The sequence below is a fragment of the Thunnus albacares genome, chromosome 12, assembly GCF_914725855.1.
Source record: "Thunnus albacares chromosome 12, fThuAlb1.1, whole genome shotgun sequence".
Classification (NCBI taxonomy): Eukaryota; Metazoa; Chordata; class Actinopteri; order Scombriformes; family Scombridae; genus Thunnus; species Thunnus albacares.
Window position 1 is genome coordinate 1,039,883 of NC_058117.1, and position 11,418 is coordinate 1,051,300.

Sequence of the window (11,418 nt, forward strand, 5' to 3'; positions counted from 1 at the left end):
TTGGAAGATCGGCGGTTTGATTCCCGGCTCCTCCAGTCTGCATGTCAAAGTATCCGTGGGCAAGATACTGAACCCCAAATTGCTCCTGATGGCTGTGCCATCAGTGTATGAATGTGTGTGAATGGTTAGTTCCCCCTGATGGGCAGGTTGGGACCCATTTAGTGTATGAATGTGTGTGTGAATGTGACAAAGATAAGAAAAGAAATAGTGTGTGAATAGTGTTCCTAATATTTTGCCCTCCTCATGTATGTTAATGGAGTGGACAAAATATTAGGAACACTTTTTCAATATAATGCACCCTAGTACATCACCACCACCCACTATGACCTCAATGATAAACAAAGTAGAATTATCACCTTTCTGACAATGTCAACAAAAACTGAAAATGTATAAGCTTCATAAAAGTAGAATTTATGTATTGGACTGCATTAGATTGCACAGGTGTACCTCATAAATTAGCCGGTGAGTGTATTTATCATTTTTCAGAGAAATGTAGAGCATTTATATAAACTGAATAAAAATATATTCATAGCATTACACAATTAACTGATTCACCTGAATAATGAATATTTATGTTTTTATAATAGACCCTCTTCGGCCTTCCTCCACTGCTTGGAGGAATAAAAGAAGAAATATAAAAGAACTTAAATAGAGTGTTTCAAAGAATTTATTGCACCTAATAAAGTACAAAAAACAGTCTGTTTAAAAAAATCCCCAGATTTGAGGGCATTTTCCATGTTTTCTTTCTATTGCCACCTCACTCAAATTTTGTTGGAGATTAAGATCAAACAGATCCAATTCACTGTCAAAAAAGAAAAGAAAACAGTGAGTCAGTAAACAAATAGTATTGTAGATATTGCAATGTGCTTCATTATAACATTATCAATCCTCTGTGCCCTCATCTTACTATGGTTATGTTACGCCTTATGGGCTCAACAACACTCCACCATTGACCCAAAGTAAAACTCTAACAACACCTTTTAAAATACCAAAACTATGGGATTTATTACAACAGCACAGGGAACACATACGGCTGTAATATCCCCACCCTCAAAACAATGAATAAATAGTTTGTTCCACAGTCACACACACAAGTACAAAAACATTTAAAATTCAACATGGCACTAATGTAGTACATCAGAGTTCACTGGGACAAATTACCACCATACTATTTACTCATTGCAAGGCCTTGTTCTCAGCACTTGAAACGAGATGAGCGCTACTTACCAAGGCTAAAAGTAAAAAGGTAAAACACAGCTAAATACACAGACCAAGAGCTTTCAGTCCACACCTGCTACACACCTCACTACCTGTGAGCATGTAACAATCCATATCGTACTTAAACTCTTACGCCAAATTATTCTGCCACTCAGACAGTACTTCAATATGAAGCAGACAAGATTGGGACTACTGCTGACAAAAAGTGTCAATCTGGGTCAAAGGTGGATCAAACAAACCTGCTGTGACAGCAGCAACAAGATCTTAACACACAAAAGGCCAACAAAGTTACTGCCACTGAGTTTAAGAATGAGCAGCACTCAAACAAGTTGCCATACAAGTGAGTGCCACTCCCACTAGACAGAAAATGGCTGCCATCATGAGGTGAACAACACCACAAAAAACAAAGTTACTGCATTTACCTACAATGAACACAACAACACAGGTCACCAACACAAAAGTGGAGTGCAACAGCCACAGAGCAAAAAGGGTCGACCAACTACAAAGTTGCTACCATGCAACAACAGCAACACACAAAGACTCTAAAGTGAACTGCCACTACCACAACATAAAATTGACACCATGTGATCTAAAACCATATGCACAAGTTACTGTGATGGATGTTACCAGCAACACACAAAGTTATCTGAAGAACTGGGAGGCCACCCCCACTGCACTAAGATCCACTGATTTGTGGGGCGACTACATCCCACAAACAAAAAGTTCACAACTACTAACTACTAACAAGCAGCTACAATTAAATACACAAAAGCAGTCACATCCAAAATGACCAGATTTCAACAACCACAACACGAAGTGGTCACAGTGTAGTCAACCACTACACAACCTGTTAATTTTATTAATTCAATGGCATTGTCAACAGTGGCATAATGAAGAGAGAAGGACTCTAGTGGGATGTGGCTATTAATGCTAGAAAAGGGGCTGAAGCGAGGAACGGACAGATCAACAATCAATCTTTTCTTTCCTGAATATTTCCTTGTGGCTCCTATACAAAACATGGAAAATGGAGGGGACTGAAATGGGCTGATGACATATTCATTATGAACCTCTTTTTTTAGTAACTGAGAAACTGTTTCTGGCTCTTTAACTGCAGACTGAAGATTTGTAGCAACGCAGTAACTGTAAGGAGTGAGAGCCCTAACCCGAAACCCCTGAAAAATATCAGTGAGAAGATGATCTACAAACACAGAATCAGGATGAGAAGACAGTTCTGCTGCTAGAGACTGAACATTTATTATTATTGGAGTGGAGGGATGATTGTTCATGATGTCTTTGAACCGCTTCGGTTCTCCTGCCTTGAAGGGGCCCGGCTGATGCACCGGGGGCAGACTGAATGGGGATGACCATCTTTGCAAATGCTGCAAATGTGGAGAAAATGGCAGCTGGGAAAGAACAAACATTTTCATTGAAATTATTGCAGATGTGCATGCTATTTAAAAGATGCACCTGTCGGCCACAAGCGTCAGCAACGCACTGGCTAGGGGAAGGCTGAGAAGCCAGCAAAAGTGCAGAGGGAGGAGGTTGGCACAGAGGGATAAAAGAAAGCAGTATGGCCTGAATCACCACAGGTATTGCAGGAAACAAGAGCCTCCCAGCAACAATAACCAGTAATTTGGTGTCTAGAATGGCCTGATTCAGGCGGATGTTAGATTGGACAATGTAGAGCACAGCTTTCCTTGAAAATGCTTTGTGATATTGATAAGAAATTGTTCTTCCTGTAATTTAGATTAAGATCACCAATTAGAGCCAGATAGGAGTCAAATTTTTGCCTTCTCGCGGGGTTAGGGTTAGCTACGAAAAACTGCCCGATAGATAGGTCTCTGTTTAAACAGGGGTCTGCAGACTTAAGCAGGGCAGTAATATTTTCGTCCGTTTATTGCACTCAGGGGAAGGCAGGATAAAGCTCACCAGATTAACATCTTTGCCTTGTAGGCAATTTTAGACCTTAACTGAGGAGAAACACAAGCTGCTTGAGGGATGTATTCTCTATCTAGGGAAGGGGCTGGGATGGCTTAGACCAGGGTGTGTTGAGCAGCTTTTAAGGCTGGGAGGATGTAGAGAGCAGACTGAGTGATGAGGCTGGCTGCAGCATAGAGGCCTGGGTTGTGGCGATGGTCACTGAAGATGAGGTGGCAGCTGAAGTATTTTCCAGAGATTGAAGGCATCCGTCAATATTTTGTATGGAGTTAGCCAGAGACTGTAAGGTGGTCAAGAGGGAGTTATCTGTGGTGGAGTGGCATGGAGTAGCAGGAAGGGTATGGGCTGAAGAGCAAGATAAAGGGGCGTTCCTTCCCTTTGGCTGAGGAGCTTGAGAGGGGCCTGATTTCCTGGTCCTTTTGTGCCTGGGAGGGGGTGCAGAAGTGGGACCGACCAGAGAAGCGCCTTGCCCGGATGGAAGTGTATGCTCAGCCAGATCGCAGCTGGTTGCCAGCTCACAAGGCTGGGAAAGGGGGAGACCCGGGGCTGGAGTAATGCTGCAGTTTTGTAACTAAGACAAGAGGAGATCTGACTCGTGTGTGGAGGAGTCACCTCGTAGTGGTAGGCAAGCGCTCCTGCGCTGACTGCCTGAAGAAGTTGATGCAGTCTCTGGCAGAAAGTCAATGCTGGGGTCTGGATCCTCTGGGAAAAGATCATGATTGGAGTCAGACATCGGCTTAAAAGTCACTAATAGGAAGCAGAAGAAGATGAGAAACGTGTGTGCCATTCACGACAATTGCACTGAAGTGACAGCTGACAGCTACAGAGAAGAGAACAGATTTAAAGTTTGACAGCTAAGATGTGACAGGCAGATAGACAATGGGAATGAATGAATGAGTGACAGATAGTCTTCCTGCCTGAACTTACGCTAAGCTCCATAACTTAAACTTTCATAGGATAATTTTCATGATACATAAACTGTAATGATGGTACAGTAAGAAGTTCAATCTGCAAGTTGCTCTTTAACTGCCTGATCTGTCTCTTTTATCCAAGAGAGCGATTCCAAAAGCTCAAATCATTTTGAGCCTCAAAATGAGTCTTATGGGTCTTATGGGGATTGATAGCATTTTATCAAATTGAAATCCAGTATTGAATCCACTTATCAAATCATAATCCTTTTAAATCCATTATTGAATGGTATTAGATTTACCTTTCAACATTTGCAGATGTCTACTCAACTTTTGTTGCGTGAGAAACACTTCGGTTTTTAGTGGCAGTTTAATTAATGTTCACAGCAAGTACCGACATACAGCCTAAATTTAGCAGCTGTAGCTTCCTGTACAGTGGGCCTTGTTGGGTCTCACCAGCTGACCACACATTTCAAGACTCTAAGAAACAAAGAGTCATTGGTTGCTTGCAACCAAGTGTGAACCCCACCCATGAACCCAGGTTAACAAAACCCTTCTCTCCTCTCTTTCCCCTCACGACTGCTGTGGGAGCAGCTCTGCTGCTCAGCCCTCCGCTCTTTTGTGTGGTCTGATCACCGCAGACACACACAGAACTCTTTTCTTTGCAGCTGAAGCTACCACACAAGTCTCCTGGCTGATTTAACAAGCGCAGGAGCCACAAAGCAGAGTTAGCTTGCCTCTAACTCTGTAAGGACTGCACAAAGGAGTGACCTGGGCCCTCTGACCTGCACGGCTGGAGCACCGACTACCTAGCAAGGCCTGCATCCTTCAGCCTTGGAGCCAAATTCTTCTCAGCCTGACTCACCCACAGATTCGCCAGCTAAGAAGCAGCATGCCACAAAGCATCTCTCTCCTTACATGGACTTGGTAACAACTGGGCATAGCCTAGCAACATATAGTGTAGCATAGTATGGCTAAGCACCGACTAACCTTGTCGATGTACATGTACTGATTTTGGTTTATCTTTGTCCACTGAGTTTTATTGTTGTGATGCATTTCCATTGTTAAGCTATTGAATAGCCATACTGCTAAGCTAAGGTTAGTTGATGCTTCACACATGTTACATCCAGTAACTAGGCCTTGCATGCAACTAACCTCTTCCTAAACTGCTTATTAATAATTTCTATTGATTTTAATAACTAATAATTAATAATAATCTTAAATAATCATTCATTTTTGCTGATAGCCAAGGCCCAACAGGCCTCTTTCCTACCGGTCAATTGCAAGGGTCAGTTCACTCTCCCTCCAAAAAGAAAAAATGAATTTGACAATATATCTACAAAAAGTATTAAACATATATCTATATACATATATACAGAGAATGAGGGCCACTGATCATGGGCTCATTTTATTTTTAAAAGAATTGTTGTATAATGCAGCTGTAACCCATCTCCTCTCCTTCATGTGAGCTGGATCTAACAAATGAAAGCACTAAGCAATAATGGCTGCTCCCTGAATTCACCTCACCTTGGACTGCACCTTGGACACCAGCATTTATAATGTTGTGCACACTCTATGTTCAGACCTAAGATATGCAGTGATATAAATATCTGAGAGCAGCTGAAGTGGATTCACTCAGCACCAACAGTCATCAGCTACAACAGGTTACAACCACTTAAAAGGCAGACATTCTGTCCCTCATTCAGTCTGCCAGAAATCAGATTTAGTATTTGCTCTTCAAGCAATCACAATCAAGTTCCAGCTGATCTTCATCTTAAACACTTTTAAAGGAAATTTACAGGAAAAGGTAAAAGCACAAAGGCTTACTTGGATCCAGCTATCAACAGTCAGTCACAGCAAGTCTATCTCAGCTGAAGCTTAAGTGGGTTTGTTATGACCCACGGTTATCTAGAAAGGTTTTCCTTGCACACTGTTTTTGTGAATGCAAAAATCCCGGCAAGCCGGGTCAAATAGGAATCCTGCTGGAGGGTAGACAAGTGTACAGTAGCTGCTGTGGTTAATGCAGTCGTGCTCAAACTGAACATGCAGTCAGTGAGTACAGGGTAAGATGTATTCACTGCTGACCCTGACACATTCACTTCACACAGGGTTTATTCTGATTAATGACTGAAATGTGAAGTCACAAGCTGGTTTCAGAGACGATGTGCGACTTCAGGAAATATTCATCTGTGTTTATTCAAGATTCAAGATTTAGTTTATTGTCATTTTCCTGTTTATTTACATACACAAAAAGACAAAATGCTGTTCCTCTCAGCCCACAGCAGTGCAACAACAGAGAGGTCAACCCACTAGTCATGCTTATAACCTTGCCCGTGGTATTTCTCCTAAATATGACTGACCACACTATGAGTTGGTTTATGGGTATGGTCTTGGCTGTACATTAATAACGCCTGGGCCACACAGCCTACCTCTACCTGAGCAGTGCGTGTGCATCACTGCATCTTGTATCTGCTGCATCTCGCAGGCCTGTGGTGTCCACACAGACAGCGTTGCTACTGTGGCACTTCTACTGCCAGCTCTATCTTTCTACATAGAGTTTGGCTTTGATAATGGCCATCAATAATAGCGTGTTTCATATCATTTCATTATAAATGTAGGGCATGGTGGGGTCTGGTTGAGGCTACTTCTGTGTCAGCCACCTACACTCCTCACACAGGATGGGTTTTTTTATTGACTATATTGATTATTCTGCCAGTTAAACCCCTGCTGAAATATCACATCACACACTTCATATTTGTGTCAGCTGTCTTCTGTTTTAGAGGAGGGGTTACTTTTGGGTTAATCAGATTTCTAGCTAAAATGATTTTCAGTTGACACAGAAACTACGGTTGCTTGGAGCAATTGGCGCTTTTTGTGTTTTTAGTTGTCATTTCTGGAATTGGACTTGCCAGTTAGATAGCTAGCTACATATGACATCCCAATTTTTAATCCAGCCTACAAAATTCAGATTTGTCAATTGTTTTTCCTTTCTGTAAAGCATATGATAATTTAGAGGTCTGGAACCAGTCATGGTCCATGATATTGGACCATATCTGAAGTGTTTTAATGTGTCATAGGCTTGTGGTCCCTGTTTTTTCTTATCTATTTTTTTCATATTTTTATAAATACACTCAAAGAAATAAAAAATGTATGTTCTGGTCATAGTTTAGTTATAAAATCCAAGTGCACCAATAAGTACCTTTCTTACTTGGCTACTGACAGGGCGTCAGCTGAAGTTTTGTCACTGGAGTAGAGAATGTGATGTCTGCTTCAAAAGTAGTTTAGCTTACGAATACATAACATGAGAAGATAAAACAGCGAACAGAAATAAGTCATGCTGCATTGCATCACGCTGTGCTCTGTTTCCATCAACCTCCATATTTCCATTACAGCTTTATAATTTGACCATTTTGAGACTCGGTTTGTAAAAATGTACAGCCTGTCAATTTAAATGATAGTAGACACTGTATGCCATTAGTATGTAGTATGGATTTGGTACACAGTTACAGTGAGAGAGTGAATGAAGAAAATACTGTGTGTCTATCCACAGTATCTGATAGCTGTGTGACATATGACAAAGAAGCTGCATCAGTATCATGTCTCATATTCAGACACATCCAGACTGCATGAGGGAAAGCCTCCTGCCTTTGCTGTTTATAGATAGTGGTTTCTATGGTACTGACTGAATATATATTTTTTAGCATCCAATGGATAATGCATTCAGTGTGTGTGTGTGTGTGTGTGTGTGTGTGTGTGTGTGTGTCTAACTGGAAGGACACTGGTGCTAAATGATGTGGAATGCAGAGGTGTAGTGAGTGTTGTCCATTTTAAATGTCTGTTCTCTACTGTCTGTTCCACATACTACTGTGGTTACCATGGTGACACATCCTATCTCTTTTTGGTAATGTGTAATGCAAGGAGAGACAGAAGGAGAGAGAAGTGAATTTTCTCTCTCTCTGTCTCTCTCTCTCTCACTCACACACACACACACTGAATTCTTTTCCATCTGAAGAGATGGTCACATGGTGGCTACATTTGATTCATGTTGCAACTGGAGTGGGAAACCCAGATGATAAAAAGGGGATTCAAACCATGACGACACAGTATTAAAATGTATCACTATCGACAAAATCACCATTGTCATTCAAAAGATATGTGCTTTGCTGTTAAAGATAGTGGGCATGATCTGTCTGTCCTTCCAACACCAGAATGCCATTGTGACAGATTATCTAGAAAACTAACATCAGGATTTCCACAAAGTTTGCTGTGGATAATCATGTCCCCACAGGATGAGTCTAATCCTAGGCAGACACTATACAGATTAAACCCAATTTAAACCCTAAATTGTTCACTCCCTACTAATTATAGAACAGTCTGTGGCACTTCTATCAGTCCATATTTTCCAATCGTACATAAGAAATATCAAAATCTGAAGTAACATTTTCTAGACACATTCAAGCTCCGCAGAGGATGGTCCCATTTTGTCCCCTATTATTATTATTATTATTATTATTATGAAGAGATCTTCTAATAGCCAGTCTTAACAGGGGGGGTGATTACAGCAAGAAAGACATGTGTCACTGTTCATTTGGGCACATGACTGTTTTAGGACAGACTTGAACATTTGTGAACCTGTCCTTTAAATCAAGTATGGCTGCCATATTTGCAAATTTGGCTGCCATGTTAGCAGGGGATGTCTTGGTTGGTCCACTCAAGGTAAAAAATAAATAATAAAATTCTCCACTCAAGCCAATGTACTGACAAATTCATGATTTGTTAGCTATAACTCATCCTGCAACAGACTCCCTCCTGAAAGATCTGGGTACAGCCCAAATGGAGCTAACCTCTAACATCACAAGTAATTAAGATCAGTTTATAACCTCTACCTCTCTGAGCACTTGTTTTGTTCTGTTTTTTTCCCCTCTGTGTTTAGTCATAATCTGTGTATGTACCATATGTTGTATTGTCACTTTTATGGCACTTTTTGTATTTTTTTTATAACTTTATATTTTCCCAATAAAAAAAGAAAACTCCAGAGAGAAGGGGTAGAAGAGAGATTATATTATATTATATTGTACCGGGATCCCCCCTCCTCTCTTTTCAGTGGCTTTACCAGGGGTCCTGTTTTGTATTGACTTTCCTCCTCCTGTGGGGGTGATGTCTGAACAGTGATTGGTTGACAATAGCAGTCCTCTAAGTCTAGTTCATGACTATAGACCGTTGCCTTTACACCCTATCCTGCACAATTATGGCCCGGGATGTATTCTAATTTGGACTCAGTATTGAGCAGTGTGGTCAGTTGTAATGTCAGTATTTGTATTTGCAGCTTCTTAGTAGAGTTTCTTAAATTAAAATTACAGGTGTTTTAGGCCATTGAAACTCCCACTAGATGCCATAATATACATTATATACTATACAACCATGTATACAGTATACTCTATAAAACACATAATTGCAGATGTTGAATTCATCAGCCAAATTCACATTCTTCTTCTCTTGTGGGTTTGACTTTCTCACAACAGAGCTCAAAACTCTTCAGCAGCCAACTTTTATTTGTCAGATTTCACAGCTTCTCACTAGCATATTAACACACTTCAACAGTAGACTTTCAAATGAGTTATAATTTGCTGTTAAATACACAAACACACAATGACAATGACCACAAAACAGATAAATAATGTAATTTGCTGTGATGGATAACCTAGCTCAAGCCAGTTTTCAGTACATTATCAGACTGAAATTAATTAAACAAATGTACCACACTATAGTATGCTGTGGATCATGTAAGGCTGTAATGTAAAGAGAATATGATTTATAGGACACAAACATGGAAACAGTTTGGTTTTTTAAAGCTACGATAATGACCTCTAGGTTGATATGGCGAATGTGTTAGCGTACAGTTGCATATTTACACATCCAGCAGACACAGAGCAACATTATCATTCAGTTAGAGTTACGTTTGTGTCCACCTGATGATGAATGTAAATATTCATTCTCCTTTTAGCTTTGGTTCAGTCTTCACCAGCTGCTCAGTTCAGTCTTTAGCTGCTAAATGCTCCACTTTGTTCACCAGTTAGTCTCTAACTGTGTGTGTCTGCTGTTTGGTGCTGGGCAGTGTACAAAGTTTGTAGATCGTAAATCAAAAACAGTCAGCTAAAAGATCACCATACAGCTGAGGGGAACTGCAGAATCAGGTGATAATTTTCTTTGAGGGTTTAATAGTACACAAAATACAGTGGTGTGGTTTAATGTTTTACACTCTTACTGTAGTTCTTTGTTGTCCTGGAGGTCCATTCACTAGTGGTAAGATTAACTGTCAAGAAAGTGGATAATTCCTGGACGACGGCAACTTTGGCTGCCTCGACATAGTCTAGCTAGACAACTATCCTACTGCTAAAATTGGCCTGGTTAAAATCAACTCAACATTAAGCTATTCCACAGTAATTCTTTTGTTCAGTGAGACAGAGACAAAGGAAGATGTGTACCAACGCCCTGTACTGACTGGTTTGGGACAAATGCACATACCATCACACCCCTATTTTGGATTTAGATTTGTCACTACAAAGGCAAGACAATCAAGCAATGACCCTTGAGACATAAAGGGATAGCAACCTCCATCTAAACATTATGGCAAAATGTCTGACACTAACAAACTTTTATCTTCTCAAACTTTTATCGTCATACACATACACATAGTCAATTGATTGATTTTAATATAGAGAATGCTGATAAAAATAAAGCTGTAAGAAAAGCATCGTAGACTTCTAAACTATAATAAATACTGAAAAAATTATGGGATAAACATATTCTTGCGAAAGACAAAATAGTGGTTTACTGAAATTGATATTAAGGAATATCCCGTGTGTGTGTGTGTGTGTGTGTGTGTGTGTGTGTGTGTGTGTGTGTGTATGTGTTTGTGCCCCTGTATGGAAGTAAATGCCCATCGGGGATACATTAAATGAGTATCCTGTCTGCCTCCGGTGCTGGTATCCACCCTCAGAGGGTGACTCAATGGCTTTTTGTTCGCCAGTTTTCATTTAGCTGAAAATAGCTTGATCTCAGCCCTATTTTCATTTCTCCTCCCGCCTACACACACAGCATCAACCCAGCCTGCCTGGCACATATGGCTCTTTGAAAAATGCAGAAGGAGGTGGTGGTGGTGGTGTGTGTGTGTGTGTATGTGTGTGTGTGTGTGTGTGTGTGTGTGTGTGTGTGTGGGTGGGGGGGGGGGTGGGGGGGGTGGGGGGGTGTGTTTCAGCTGTCAATCTCTCATCTGTTTTTTAACCCCTCTATATCATGTTTTAGAGTTTGTATCTGTCCGCTCCTGTATCTTAGTTCCTCTTCTCACATAGCT